The sequence below is a fragment of the Rhinoderma darwinii genome, unplaced genomic scaffold (assembly GCF_050947455.1).
Source record: "Rhinoderma darwinii isolate aRhiDar2 unplaced genomic scaffold, aRhiDar2.hap1 Scaffold_737, whole genome shotgun sequence".
Lineage (NCBI taxonomy): Eukaryota > Metazoa > Chordata > Amphibia > Anura > Rhinodermatidae > Rhinoderma > Rhinoderma darwinii.
In genome coordinates, this window is record NW_027464299.1 from 295,825 (window position 1) to 310,700 (window position 14,876).

The 14,876-nt window shown below is 47.7% G+C and overlaps 10 non-coding genes across 10 annotated transcripts; all 10 read right to left on the bottom strand.

The window, feature by feature from the left end:
• Positions 1-393: 393 nt before the first annotated feature.
• LOC142729909 (U2 spliceosomal RNA) lies at positions 394-584 on the bottom strand. Its single transcript, XR_012878595.1, has one exon. It is a non-coding gene; the product is annotated as a U2 spliceosomal RNA (small nuclear RNA).
• A 1,296-nt stretch (positions 585-1,880) lies between these two features.
• On the bottom strand, positions 1,881-2,071 carry LOC142729911 (U2 spliceosomal RNA). Its single transcript, XR_012878597.1, has one exon. It is a non-coding gene; the product is annotated as a U2 spliceosomal RNA (small nuclear RNA).
• Positions 2,072-3,359: 1,288 nt separating this feature from the next.
• On the bottom strand, positions 3,360-3,550 carry LOC142729912 (U2 spliceosomal RNA). The gene has a single exon (XR_012878598.1). It is a non-coding gene; the product is annotated as a U2 spliceosomal RNA (small nuclear RNA).
• Positions 3,551-4,846: 1,296 nt separating this feature from the next.
• On the bottom strand, positions 4,847-5,037 carry LOC142729756 (U2 spliceosomal RNA). The gene has a single exon (XR_012878457.1). It is a non-coding gene; the product is annotated as a U2 spliceosomal RNA (small nuclear RNA).
• A 1,284-nt stretch (positions 5,038-6,321) lies between these two features.
• LOC142729879 (U2 spliceosomal RNA) lies at positions 6,322-6,512 on the bottom strand. The gene has a single exon (XR_012878568.1). It is a non-coding gene; the product is annotated as a U2 spliceosomal RNA (small nuclear RNA).
• Positions 6,513-7,792: 1,280 nt separating this feature from the next.
• Positions 7,793-7,983, bottom strand: LOC142729913 (U2 spliceosomal RNA). The gene has a single exon (XR_012878599.1). It is a non-coding gene; the product is annotated as a U2 spliceosomal RNA (small nuclear RNA).
• A 1,296-nt stretch (positions 7,984-9,279) lies between these two features.
• LOC142729914 (U2 spliceosomal RNA) lies at positions 9,280-9,470 on the bottom strand. The gene has a single exon (XR_012878600.1). It is a non-coding gene; the product is annotated as a U2 spliceosomal RNA (small nuclear RNA).
• Positions 9,471-10,766: 1,296 nt separating this feature from the next.
• LOC142729975 (U2 spliceosomal RNA) lies at positions 10,767-10,957 on the bottom strand. The gene has a single exon (XR_012878654.1). It is a non-coding gene; the product is annotated as a U2 spliceosomal RNA (small nuclear RNA).
• A 1,284-nt stretch (positions 10,958-12,241) lies between these two features.
• LOC142729968 (U2 spliceosomal RNA) lies at positions 12,242-12,432 on the bottom strand. Its single transcript, XR_012878648.1, has one exon. It is a non-coding gene; the product is annotated as a U2 spliceosomal RNA (small nuclear RNA).
• A 1,304-nt stretch (positions 12,433-13,736) lies between these two features.
• On the bottom strand, positions 13,737-13,927 carry LOC142729915 (U2 spliceosomal RNA). Its single transcript, XR_012878601.1, has one exon. It is a non-coding gene; the product is annotated as a U2 spliceosomal RNA (small nuclear RNA).
• Positions 13,928-14,876: the final 949 nt, after the last annotated feature.

The following is a 14,876-nucleotide window of genomic DNA, read 5'->3' on the forward strand; positions in this document are numbered from 1 at the left end:
CCCTACTCCACTTCACTATTTGACTGTTGTGCTGCATCAATCAATCAATCAATCAATCAATCAATCAATCAATCAATCAATCAATCAATCAATCAGTGGCTGGCTCAGGTGCAGCTCTTTAACTTACCTAAAAGGGAGGGCGGAGAGAAGACAAGGAAGGTGAATGAGGTGTTCCAATGTGAAATGCCGGAAACACAGAAACACAGACGACACACAACAAGAGGTGGCAATCTATTCATTAATTGCATTTAATCAATGAGCTCATTATCACTCATGCATTGTCCAACAGGTGTTGAAATAATGGGATTAAAAGGGGAGATCCCTTCAGAAAGACAGAAACAATAGCAAAGACAAAAAACACTTTTGGAATCTGCTTTTAGTCAACACATAAGGAAAGGGTGCACCGGTCCTGGAAATACTGCAATACCAGGTCAATGCGTGGAGTGGACAGAGCAAGCTCTATTTCCATCTCCCTGTTCTAAAAATCCATTTAATATATGGTCCCCAGATAGGGGACGTATCAGATATTAAACTGATAAGAACAGATACTACACTTGATCTTAGCCAAAAGGCCGAGAAGCGATAACCCGAACGGGCCGCGCGTTGCCCGAGCCTGCCCGATACTGCTGTTCAGCCCTTGCAGCGATTCAGCCTACTTCTAGGCAATTCCATGGGGCCCTGCAGGCTCACACACTCACAGCTACACGGGAGGTGAATAAAGGCCGGAGAGGAAGCCAGACAGGATTTGCTTCTTTTGCTTGCACCACAATGCAGTGCTGAAAGAGGAGGAATCTACATAAAAACGCCTTCCTGGCAACGCCCAAATGCCCTGCTGCCATGCAGATAAACACTGGCAGCGGCAGCAAGTGCATGCCCACAGCCACCCCTTGTTCCTTCACACCTTGTATCAGCTGTAATCCAGTCCAGTCCAGTGCTGCCTGCTGAGCAGCACTGACCAACACTGCCTGGGCCCAGGCTTTTATCTCTGAGGCCCCATTATGATGTCAGAAAGCTGGCTCTGGAATCCTGAGGGCTCCACTATGACACGTGCAAAGTTCCGTCTGAACTTTATATAAGACGGTGAGGCTCAGTCAGTCACTCAGTGTTGCCTGAGAGGGCAACACTGCAACAGCCGGCCGCCAGGCTGTCTTTTTTTTGCACAGCTAGTTGCCTCCAGGAGGCCACAAGAGGGAGACAAGGGACTGCAAAATGGAAAATAGGCATCCACCAACTTTACAGACAACTTCTCCTTGCTCCTACAACCTCCATCCTTGCACAGTTTGTTATTCTTCTAGGTAACATAGTAACAAATCCAAATTGCTGCTCTCTTTGTAGGCAAGCAAGGCTTTGTTGCAACTGCAATTCTTACTTCTTCTTGAAATGTAGGGACGACAGTACATTCCATCACATCCATCTAGTGTACACAGGTAGGTCCATTGTGGCGGGCAGGCGAGCGGGCGGGCTGCTTTATTGGCTGTTTGCTGTTCCCCTACTCCACTCCACTATTTGACTGTTGTGCTGCATCAATCAATCAATCAATCAATCAATCAATCAATCAATCAATCAATCAATCAATCAATCAGTGGCTGGCTCAGGTGCAGCTCTTTAACTTACCTAAAAGGGAGGGCGGAGAGAAGACAAGGAAGGTGAATGAGGTGTTCCAATGTGAAATGCCGGAAACACAGAAACACAGACGACACACAACAAGAGGTGGCAATCTATTCATTAATTGCATTTAATCAATGAGCTCATTATCACTCATGCATTGTCCAACAGGTGTTGAAATAATGGGATTAAAAGGGGAGATCCCTTCAGAAAGACAGAAACAATAGCAAAGACAAAAAACACTTTTGGAATCTGCTTTTAGTCAACACATAAGGAAAGGGTGCACCGGTCCTGGAAATACTGCAATACCAGGTCAATGCGTGGAGTGGACAGAGCAAGCTCTATTTCCATCTCCCTGTTCTAAAAATCCATTTAATATATGGTCCCCAGATAGGGGACGTATCAGATATTAAACTGATAAGAACAGATACTACACTTGATCTTAGCCAAAAGGCCGAGAAGCGATAACCCGAACGGGCCGCGCGTTGCCCGAGCCTGCCCGATACTGCTGTTCAGCCCTTGCAGCGATTCAGCCTACTTCTAGGCAATTCCATGGGGCCCTGCAGGCTCACACACTCACAGCTACACGGGAGGTGAATAAAGGCCGGAGAGGAAGCCAGACAGGATTTGCTTCTTTTGCTTGCACCACAATGCAGTGCTGAAAGAGGAGGAATCTACATAAAAACGCCTTCCTGGCAACGCCCAAATGCCCTGCTGCCATGCAGATAAACACTGGCAGCGGCAGCAAGTGCATGCCCACAGCCACCCCTTGTTCCTTCACACCTTGTATCAGCTGTAATCCAGTCCAGTCCAGTGCTGCCTGCTGAGCAGCACTGACCAACACTGCCTGGGCCCAGGCTTTTATCTCTGAGGCCCCATTATGATGTCAGAAAGCTGGCTCTGGAATCCTGAGGGCTCCACTATGACACGTGCAAAGTTCCGTCTGAACTTTATATAAGACGGTGAGGCTCAGTCAGTCACTCAGTGTTGCCTGAGAGGGCAACACTGCAACAGCCGGCCGCCAGGCTGTCTTTTTTTTGCACAGCTAGTTGCCTCCAGGAGGCCACAAGAGGGAGACAAGGGACTGCAAAATGGAAAATAGGCATCCACCAACTTTACAGACAACTTCTCCTTGCTCCTACAACCTCCATCCTTGCACAGTTTGTTATTCTTCTAGGTAACATAGTAACAAATCCAAATTGCTGCTCTCTTTGTAGGCAAGCAAGGCTTTGTTGCAACTGCAATTCTTACTTCTTCTTGAAATGTAGGGACGACAGTACATTCCATCACATCCATCTAGTGTACACAGGTAGGTCCATTGTGGCGGGCAGGCGAGCGGGCAGGCTGCTTTATTGGCTGTTTGCTGTTCCCCTACTCCACTCCACTATTTGACTGTTGTGCTGCATCAATCAATCAATCAATCAATCAATCAATCAATCAATCAATCAATCAATCAGTGGCTGGCTCAGGTGCAGCTCTTTAACTTACCTAAAAGGGAGGGCGGAGAGAAGACAAGGAAGGTGAATGAGGTGTTCCAATGTGAAATGCCGGAAACACAGAAACACAGACGACACACAACAAGAGGTGGCAATCTATTCATTAATTGCATTTAATCAATGAGCTCATTATCACTCATGCATTGTCCAACAGGTGTTGAAATAATGGGATTAAAAGGGGAGATCCCTTCAGAAAGACAGAAACAATAGCAAAGACAAAAAACACTTTTGGAATCTGCTTTTAGTCAACACATAAGGAAAGGGTGCACCGGTCCTGGAAATACTGCAATACCAGGTCAATGCGTGGAGTGGACAGAGCAAGCTCTATTTCCATCTCCCTGTTCTAAAAATCCATTTAATATATGGTCCCCAGATAGGGGACGTATCAGATATTAAACTGATAAGAACAGATACTACACTTGATCTTAGCCAAAAGGCCGAGAAGCGATAACCCGAACGGGCCGCGCGTTGCCCGAGCCTGCCCGATACTGCTGTTCAGCCCTTGCAGCGATTCAGCCTACTTCTAGGCAATTCCATGGGGCCCTGCAGGCTCACACACTCACAGCTACACGGGAGGTGAATAAAGGCCGGAGAGGAAGCCAGACAGGATTTGCTTCTTTTGCTTGCACCACAATGCAGTGCTGAAAGAGGAGGAATCTACATAAAAACGCCTTCCTGGCAACGCCCAAATGCCCTGCTGCCATGCAGATAAACACTGGCAGCGGCAGCAAGTGCATGCCCACAGCCACCCCTTGTTCCTTCACACCTTGTATCAGCTGTAATCCAGTCCAGTCCAGTGCTGCCTGCTGAGCAGCACTGACCAACACTGCCTGGGCCCAGGCTTTTATCTCTGAGGCCCCATTATGATGTCAGAAAGCTGGCTCTGGAATCCTGAGGGCTCCACTATGACACGTGCAAAGTTCCGTCTGAACTTTATATAAGACGGTGAGGCTCAGTCAGTCACTCAGTGTTGCCTGAGAGGGCAACACTGCAACAGCCGGCCGCCAGGCTGTCTTTTTTTTGCACAGCTAGTTGCCTCCAGGAGGCCACAAGAGGGAGACAAGGGACTGCAAAATGGAAAATAGGCATCCACCAACTTTACAGACAACTTCTCCTTGCTCCTACAACCTCCATCCTTGCACAGTTTGTTATTCTTCTAGGTAACATAGTAACAAATCCAAATTGCTGCTCTCTTTGTAGGCAAGCAAGGCTTTGTTGCAACTGCAATTCTTACTTCTTCTTGAAATGTAGGGACGACAGTACATTCCATCACATCCATCTAGTGTACACAGGTAGGTCCATTGTGGCGGGCAGGCGAGCGGGCGGGCTGCTTTATTGGCTGTTTGCTGTTCCCCTACTCCACTCCACTATTTGACTGTTGTGCTGCATCAATCAATCAATCAATCAATCAATCAATCAATCAATCAATCAATCAATCAATCAATCAGTGGCTGGCTCAGGTGCAGCTCTTTAACTTACCTAAAAGGGAGGGCGGAGAGAAGACAAGGAAGGTGAATGAGGTGTTCCAATGTGAAATGCCGGAAACACAGAAACACAGACGACACACAACAAGAGGTGGCAATCTATTCATTAATTGCATTTAATCAATGAGCTCATTATCACTCATGCATTGTCCAACAGGTGTTGAAATAATGGGATTAAAAGGGGAGATCCCTTCAGAAAGACAGAAACAATAGCAAAGACAAAAAACACTTTTGGAATCTGCTTTTAGTCAACACATAAGGAAAGGGTGCACCGGTCCTGGAAATACTGCAATACCAGGTCAATGCGTGGAGTGGACAGAGCAAGCTCTATTTCCATCTCCCTGTTCTAAAAATCCATTTAATATATGGTCCCCAGATAGGGGACATATCAGATATTAAACTGATAAGAACAGATACTACACTTGATCTTAGCCAAAAGGCCGAGAAGCGATAACCCGAACGGGCCGCGCGTTGCCCGAGCCTGCCCGATACTGCTGTTCAGCCCTTGCAGCGATTCAGCCTACTTCTAGGCAATTCCATGGGGCCCTGCAGGCTCACACACTCACAGCTACACGGGAGGTGAATAAAGGCCGGAGAGGAAGCCAGACAGGATTTGCTTCTTTTGCTTGCACCACAATGCAGTGCTGAAAGAGGAGGAATCTACATAAAAACGCCTTCCTGGCAACGCCCAAATGCCCTGCTGCCATGCAGATAAACACTGGCAGCGGCAGCAAGTGCATGCCCACAGCCACCCCTTGTTCCTTCACACCTTGTATCAGCTGTAATCCAGTCCAGTCCAGTGCTGCCTGCTGAGCAGCACTGACCAACACTGCCTGGGCCCAGGCTTTTATCTCTGAGGCCCCATTATGATGTCAGAAAGCTGGCTCTGGAATCCTGAGGGCTCCACTATGACACGTGCAAAGTTCCGTCTGAACTTTATATAAGACGGTGAGGCTCAGTCAGTCACTCAGTGTTGCCTGAGAGGGCAACACTGCAACAGCCGGCCGCCAGGCTGTCTTTTTTTTGCACAGCTAGTTGCCTCCAGGAGGCCACAAGAGGGAGACAAGGGACTGCAAAATGGAAAATAGGCATCCACCAACTTTACAGACAACTTCTCCTTGCTCCTACAACCTCCATCCTTGCACAGTTTGTTATTCTTCTAGGTAACATAGTAACAAATCCAAATTGCTGCTCTCTTTGTAGGCAAGCAAGGCTTTGTTGCAACTGCAATTCTTACTTCTTCTTGAAATGTAGGGACGACAGTACATTCCATCACATCCATCTAGTGTACACAGGTAGGTCCATTGTGGCGGGCAGGCGAGCGGGCGGGCTGCTTTATTGGCTGTTTGCTGTTCCCCTACTCCACTCCACTATTTGACTGTTGTGCTGCATCAATCAATCAATCAATCAATCAATCAATCAATCAATCAATCAATCAGTGGCTGGCTCAGGTGCAGCTCTTTAACTTACCTAAAAGGGAGGGCGGAGAGAAGACAAGGAAGGTGAATGAGGTGTTCCAATGTGAAATGCCGGAAACACAGAAACACAGACGACACACAACAAGAGGTGGCAATCTATTCATTAATTGCATTTAATCAATGAGCTCATTATCACTCATGCATTGTCCAACAGGTGTTGAAATAATGGGATTAAAAGGGGAGATCCCTTCAGAAAGACAGAAACAATAGCAAAGACAAAAAACACTTTTGGAATCTGCTTTTAGTCAACACATAAGGAAAGGGTGCACCGGTCCTGGAAATACTGCAATACCAGGTCAATGCGTGGAGTGGACAGAGCAAGCTCTATTTCCATCTCCCTGTTCTAAAAATCCATTTAATATATGGTCCCCAGATAGGGGACATATCAGATATTAAACTGATAAGAACAGATACTACACTTGATCTTAGCCAAAAGGCCGAGAAGCGATAACCCGAACGGGCCGCGCGTTGCCCGAGCCTGCCCGATACTGCTGTTCAGCCCTTGCAGCGATTCAGCCTACTTCTAGGCAATTCCATGGGGCCCTGCAGGCTCACACACTCACAGCTACACGGGAGGTGAATAAAGGCCGGAGAGGAAGCCAGACAGGATTTGCTTCTTTTGCTTGCACCACAATGCAGTGCTGAAAGAGGAGGAATCTACATAAAAACGCCTTCCTGGCAACGCCCAAATGCCCTGCTGCCATGCAGATAAACACTGGCAGCGGCAGCAAGTGCATGCCCACAGCCACCCCTTGTTCCTTCACACCTTGTATCAGCTGTAATCCAGTCCAGTCCAGTGCTGCCTGCTGAGCAGCACTGACCAACACTGCCTGGGCCCAGGCTTTTATCTCTGAGGCCCCATTATGATGTCAGAAAGCTGGCTCTGGAATCCTGAGGGCTCCACTATGACACGTGCAAAGTTCCGTCTGAACTTTATATAAGACGGTGAGGCTCAGTCAGTCACTCAGTGTTGCCTGAGAGGGCAACACTGCAACAGCCGGCCGCCAGGCTGTCTTTTTTTTGCACAGCTAGTTGCCTCCAGGAGGCCACAAGAGGGAGACAAGGGACTGCAAAATGGAAAATAGGCATCCACCAACTTTACAGACAACTTCTCCTTGCTCCTACAACCTCCATCCTTGCACAGTTTGTTATTCTTCTAGGTAACATAGTAACAAATCCAAATTGCTGCTCTCTTTGTAGGCAAGCAAGGCTTTGTTGCAACTGCAATTCTTACTTCTTCTTGAAATGTAGGGACGACAGTACATTCCATCACATCCATCTAGTGTACACAGGTAGGTCCATTGTGGCGGGCAGGCGAGCGGGCGGGCTGCTTTATTGGCTGTTTGCTGTTCCCCTACTCCACTCCACTATTTGACTGTTGTGCTGCATCAATCAATCAATCAATCAATCAATCAATCAATCAATCAATCAGTGGCTGGCTCAGGTGCAGCTCTTTAACTTACCTAAAAGGGAGGGCGGAGAGAAGACAAGGAAGGTGAATGAGGTGTTCCAATGTGAAATGCCGGAAACACAGAAACACAGACGACACACAACAAGAGGTGGCAATCTATTCATTAATTGCATTTAATCAATGAGCTCATTATCACTCATGCATTGTCCAACAGGTGTTGAAATAATGGGATTAAAAGGGGAGATCCCTTCAGAAAGACAGAAACAATAGCAAAGACAAAAAACACTTTTGGAATCTGCTTTTAGTCAACACATAAGGAAAGGGTGCACCGGTCCTGGAAATACTGCAATACCAGGTCAATGCGTGGAGTGGACAGAGCAAGCTCTATTTCCATCTCCCTGTTCTAAAAATCCATTTAATATATGGTCCCCAGATAGGGGACGTATCAGATATTAAACTGATAAGAACAGATACTACACTTGATCTTAGCCAAAAGGCCGAGAAGCGATAACCCGAAGGGGCCGCGCGTTGCCCGAGCCTGCCCGATACTGCTGTTCAGCCCTTGCAGCGATTCAGCCTACTTCTAGGCAATTCCATGGGGCCCTGCAGGCTCACACACTCACAGCTACACGGGAGGTGAATAAAGGCCGGAGAGGAAGCCAGACAGGATTTGCTTCTTTTGCTTGCACCACAATGCAGTGCTGAAAGAGGAGGAATCTACATAAAAACGCCTTCCTGGCAACGCCCAAATGCCCTGCTGCCATGCAGATAAACACTGGCAGCGGCAGCAAGTGCATGCCCACAGCCACCCCTTGTTCCTTCACACCTTGTATCAGCTGTAATCCAGTCCAGTCCAGTGCTGCCTGCTGAGCAGCACTGACCAACACTGCCTGGGCCCAGGCTTTTATCTCTGAGGCCCCATTATGATGTCAGAAAGCTGGCTCTGGAATCCTGAGGGCTCCACTATGACACGTGCAAAGTTCCGTCTGAACTTTATATAAGACGGTGAGGCTCAGTCAGTCACTCAGTGTTGCCTGAGAGGGCAACACTGCAACAGCCGGCCGCCAGGCTGTCTTTTTTTTGCACAGCTAGTTGCCTCCAGGAGGCCACAAGAGGGAGACAAGGGACTGCAAAATGGAAAATAGGCATCCACCAACTTTACAGACAACTTCTCCTTGCTCCTACAACCTCCATCCTTGCACAGTTTGTTATTCTTCTAGGTAACATAGTAACAAATCCAAATTGCTGCTCTCTTTGTAGGCAAGCAAGGCTTTGTTGCAACTGCAATTCTTACTTCTTCTTGAAATGTAGGGACGACAGTACATTCCATCACATCCATCTAGTGTACACAGGTAGGTCCATTGTGGCGGGCAGGCGAGCGGGCGGGCTGCTTTATTGGCTGTTTGCTGTTCCCCTACTCCACTCCACTATTTGACTGTTGTGCTGCATCAATCAATCAATCAATCAATCAATCAATCAATCAATCAATCAATCAATCAATCAATCAGTGGCTGGCTCAGGTGCAGCTCTTTAACTTACCTAAAAGGGAGGGCGGAGAGAAGACAAGGAAGGTGAATGAGGTGTTCCAATGTGAAATGCCGGAAACACAGAAACACAGACGACACACAACAAGAGGTGGCAATCTATTCATTAATTGCATTTAATCAATGAGCTCATTATCACTCATGCATTGTCCAACAGGTGTTGAAATAATGGGATTAAAAGGGGAGATCCCTTCAGAAAGACAGAAACAATAGCAAAGACAAAAAACACTTTTGGAATCTGCTTTTAGTCAACACATAAGGAAAGGGTGCACCGGTCCTGGAAATACTGCAATACCAGGTCAATGCGTGGAGTGGACAGAGCAAGCTCTATTTCCATCTCCCTGTTCTAAAAATCCATTTAATATATGGTCCCCAGATAGGGGACGTATCAGATATTAAACTGATAAGAACAGATACTACACTTGATCTTAGCCAAAAGGCCGAGAAGCGATAACCCGAAGGGGCCGCGCATTGCCCGAGCCTGCCCGATACTGCTGTTCAGCCCTTGCAGCGATTCAGCCTACTTCTAGGCAATTCCATGGGGCCCTGCAGGCTCACACACTCACAGCTACACGGGAGGTGAATAAAGGCCGGAGAGGAAGCCAGACAGGATTTGCTTCTTTTGCTTGCACCACAATGCAGTGCTGAAAGAGGAGGAATCTACATAAAAACGCCTTCCTGGCAACGCCCAAATGCCCTGCTGCCATGCAGATAAACACTGGCAGCGGCAGCAAGTGCATGCCCACAGCCACCCCTTGTTCCTTCACACCTTGTATCAGCTGTAATCCAGTCCAGTCCAGTGCTGCCTGCTGAGCAGCACTGACCAACACTGCCTGGGCCCAGGCTTTTATCTCTGAGGCCCCATTATGATGTCAGAAAGCTGGCTCTGGAATCCTGAGGGCTCCACTATGACACGTGCAAAGTTCCGTCTGAACTTTATATAAGACGGTGAGGCTCAGTCAGTCACTCAGTGTTGCCTGAGAGGGCAACACTGCAACAGCCGGCCGCCAGGCTGTCTTTTTTTTGCACAGCTAGTTGCCTCCAGGAGGCCACAAGAGGGAGACAAGGGACTGCAAAATGGAAAATAGGCATCCACCAACTTTACAGACAACTTCTCCTTGCTCCTACAACCTCCATCCTTGCACAGTTTGTTATTCTTCTAGGTAACATAGTAACAAATCCAAATTGCTGCTCTCTTTGTAGGCAAGCAAGGCTTTGTTGCAACTGCAATTCTTACTTCTTCTTGAAATGTAGGGACGACAGTACATTCCATCACATCCATCTAGTGTACACAGGTAGGTCCATTGTGGCGGGCAGGCGAGCGGGCGGGCTGCTTTATTGGCTGTTTGCTGTTCCCCTACTCCACTCCACTATTTGACTGTTGTGCTGCATCAATCAATCAATCAATCAATCAATCAATCAATCAATCAATCAATCAATCAATCAATCAGTGGCTGGCTCAGGTGCAGCTCTTTAACTTACCTAAAAGGGAGGGCGGAGAGAAGACAAGGAAGGTGAATGAGGTGTTCCAATGTGAAATGCCGGAAACACAGAAACACAGACGACACACAACAAGAGGTGGCAATCTATTCATTAATTGCATTTAATCAATGAGCTCATTATCACTCATGCATTGTCCAACAGGTGTTGAAATAATGGGATTAAAAGGGGAGATCCCTTCAGAAAGACAGAAACAATAGCAAAGACAAAAAACACTTTTGGAATCTGCTTTTAGTCAACACATAAGGAAAGGGTGCTCCGGTCCTGGAAATACTGCAATACCAGGTCAATGCGTGGAGTGGACAGAGCAAGCTCTATTTCCATCTCCCTGTTCTAAAAATCCATTTAATATATGGTCCCCAGATAGGGGACGTATCAGATATTAAACTGATAAGAACAGATACTACACTTGATCTTAGCCAAAAGGCCGAGAAGCGATAACCCGAACGGGCCGCGCGTTGCCCGAGCCTGCCCGATACTGCTGTTCAGCCCTTGCAGCGATTCAGCCTACTTCTAGGCAATTCCATGGGGCCCTGCAGGCTCACACACTCACAGCTACACGGGAGGTGAATAAAGGCCGGAGAGGAAGCCAGACAGGATTTGCTTCTTTTGCTTGCACCACAATGCAGTGCTGAAAGAGGAGGAATCTACATAAAAACGCCTTCCTGGCAACGCCCAAATGCCCTGCTGCCATGCAGATAAACACTGGCAGCGGCAGCAAGTGCATGCCCACAGCCACCCCTTGTTCCTTCACACCTTGTATCAGCTGTAATCCAGTCCAGTCCAGTGCTGCCTGCTGAGCAGCACTGACCAACACTGCCTGGGCCCAGGCTTTTATCTCTGAGGCCCCATTATGATGTCAGAAAGCTGGCTCTGGAATCCTGAGGGCTCCACTATGACACGTGCAAAGTTCCGTCTGAACTTTATATAAGACGGTGAGGCTCAGTCAGTCACTCAGTGTTGCCTGAGAGGGCAACACTGCAACAGCCGGCCGCCAGGCTGTCTTTTTTTTGCACAGCTAGTTGCCTCCAGGAGGCCACAAGAGGGAGACAAGGGACTGCAAAATGGAAAATAGGCATCCACCAACTTTACAGACAACTTCTCCTTGCTCCTACAACCTCCATCCTTGCACAGTTTGTTATTCTTCTAGGTAACATAGTAACAAATCCAAATTGCTGCTCTCTTTGTAGGCAAGCAAGGCTTTGTTGCAACTGCAATTCTTACTTCTTCTTGAAATGTAGGGATGACAGTACATTCCATCACATCCATCTAGTGTACACAGGTAGGTCTATTGTGGCGGGCAGGCGAGCGGGCGGGCTGCTTTATTGGCTGTTTGCTGTTCCCCTACTCCACTCCACTATTTGACTGTTGTGCTGCATCAATCAATCAATCAATCAATCAATCAATCAATCAATCAATCAATCAGTGGCTGGCTCAGGTGCAGCTCTTTAACTTACCTAAAAGGGAGGGCGGAGAGAAGACAAGGAAGGTGAATGAGGTGTTCCAATGTGAAATGCCGGAAACACAGAAACACAGACGACACACAACAAGAGGTGGCAATCTATTCATTAATTGCATTTAATCAATGAGCTCATTATCACTCATGCATTGTCCAACAGGTGTTGAAATAATGGGATTAAAAGGGGAGATCCCTTCAGAAAGACAGAAACAATAGCAAAGACAAAAAACACTTTTGGAATCTGCTTTTAGTCAACACATAAGGAAAGGGTGCACAGGTCCTGGAAATACTGCAATACCAGGTCAATGCGTGGAGTGGACAGAGCAAGCTCTATTTCCATCTCCCTGTTCTAAAAATCCATTTAATATATGGTCCCCAGATAGGGGACGTATCAGATATTAAACTGATAAGAACAGATACTACACTTGATCTTAGCCAAAAGGCCGAGAAGCGATAACCCGAACGGGCCGCGCGTTGCCCGAGCCTGCCCGATACTGCTGTTCAGCCCTTGCAGCGATTCAGCCTACTTCTAGGCAATTCCATGGGGCCCTGCAGGCTCACACACTCACAGCTACACGGGAGGTGAATAAAGGCCGGAGAGGAAGCCAGACAGGATTTGCTTCTTTTGCTTGCACCACAATGCAGTGCTGAAAGAGGAGGAATCTACATAAAAACGCCTTCCTGGCAACGCCCAAATGCCCTGCTGCCATGCAGATAAACACTGGCAGCGGCAGCAAGTGCATGCCCACAGCCACCCCTTGTTCCTTCACACCTTGTATCAGCTGTAATCCAGTCCAGTCCAGTGCTGCCTGCTGAGCAGCACTGACCAACACTGCCTGGGCCCAGGCTTTTATCTCTGAGGCCCCATTATGATGTCAGAAAGCTGGCTCTGGAATCCTGAGGGCTCCACTATGACACGTGCAAAGTTCCGTCTGAACTTTATATAAGACGGTGAGGCTCAGTCAGTCACTCAGTGTTGCCTGAGAGGGCAACACTGCAACAGCCGGCCGCCAGGCTGTCTTTTTTTTGCACAGCTAGTTGCCTCCAGGAGGCCACAAGAGGGAGACAAGGGACTGCAAAATGGAAAATAGGCATCCACCAACTTTACAGACAACTTCTCCTTGCTCCTACAACCTCCATCCTTGCACAGTTTGTTATTCTTCTAGGTAACATAGTAACAAATCCAAATTGCTGCTCTCTTTGTAGGCAAGCAAGGCTTTGTTGCAACTGCAATTCTTACTTCTTCTTGAAATGTAGGGACGACAGTACATTCCATCACATCCATCTAGTGTACACAGGTAGGTCCATTGTGGCGGGCAGGCGAGCGGGCGGGCTGCTTTATTGGCTGTTTGCTGTTCCCCTACTCCACTCCACTATTTGACTGTTGTGCTGCATCAATCAATCAATCAATCAATCAATCAATCAATCAATCAATCAATCAATCAATCAATCAATCAATCAGTGGCTGGCTCAGGTGCAGCTCTTTAACTTACCTAAAAGGGAGGGCGGAGAGAAGACAAGGAAGGTGAATGAGGTGTTCCAATGTGAAATGCCGGAAACACAGAAACACAGACGACACACAACAAGAGGTGGCAATCTATTCATTAATTGCATTTAATCAATGAGCTCATTATCACTCATGCATTGTCCAACAGGTGTTGAAATAATGGGATTAAAAGGGGAGATCCCTTCAGAAAGACAGAAACAATAGCAAAGACAAAAAACACTTTTGGAATCTGCTTTTAGTCAACACATAAGGAAAGGGTGCACCGGTCCTGGAAATACTGCAATACCAGGTCAATGCGTGGAGTGGACAGAGCAAGCTCTATTTCCATCTCCCTGTTCTAAAAATCCATTTAATATATGGTCCCCAGATAGGGGACGTATCAGATATTAAACTGATAAGAACAGATACTACACTTGATCTTAGCCAAAAGGCCGAGAAGCGATAACCCGAACGGGCCGCGCGTTGCCCGAGCCTGCCCGATACTGCTGTTCAGCCCTTGCAGCGATTCAGCCTACTTCTAGGCAATTCCATGGGGCCCTGCAGGCTCACACACTCACAGCTACACGGGAGGTGAATAAAGGCCGGAGAGGAAGCCAGACAGGATTTGCTTCTTTTGCTTGCACCACAATGCAGTGCTGAAAGAGGAGGAATCTACATAAAAACGCCTTCCTGGCAACGCCCAAATACCCTGCTGCCATGCAGATAAACACTGGCAGCGGCAGCAAGTGCATGCCCACAGCCACCCCTTGTTCCTTCACACCTTGTATCAGCTGTAATCCAGTCCAGTCCAGTGCTGCCTGCTGAGCAGCACTGACCAACACTGCCTGGGCCCAGGCTTTTATCTCTGAGGCCCCATTATGATGTCAGAAAGCTGGCTCTGGAATCCTGAGGGCTCCACTATGACACGTGCAAAGTTCCGTCTGAACTTTATATAAGACGGTGAGGCTCAGTCAGTCACTCAGTGTTGCCTGAGAGGGCAACACTGCAACAGCCGGCCGCCAGGCTGTCTTTTTTTTGCACAGCTAGTTGCCTCCAGGAGGCCACAAGAGGGAGACAAGGGACTGCAAAATGGAAAATAGGCATCCACCAACTTTACAGACAACTTCTCCTTGCTCCTACAACCTCCATCCTTGCACAGTTTGTTATTCTTCTAGGTAACATAGTAACAAATCCAAATTGCTGCTCTCTTTGTAGGCAAGCAAGGCTTTGTTGCAACTGCAATTCTTACTTCTTCTTGAAATGTAGGGACGACAGTACATTCCATCACATCCATCTAGTGTACACAGGTAGGTCCATTGTGGCGGGCAGGCGAGCGGGCGGGCTGCTTTATTGGCTGTTTGCTGTTCCCCTACTCCACTCCACTATTTGACTGTTGTGCTGCATCAATCAATC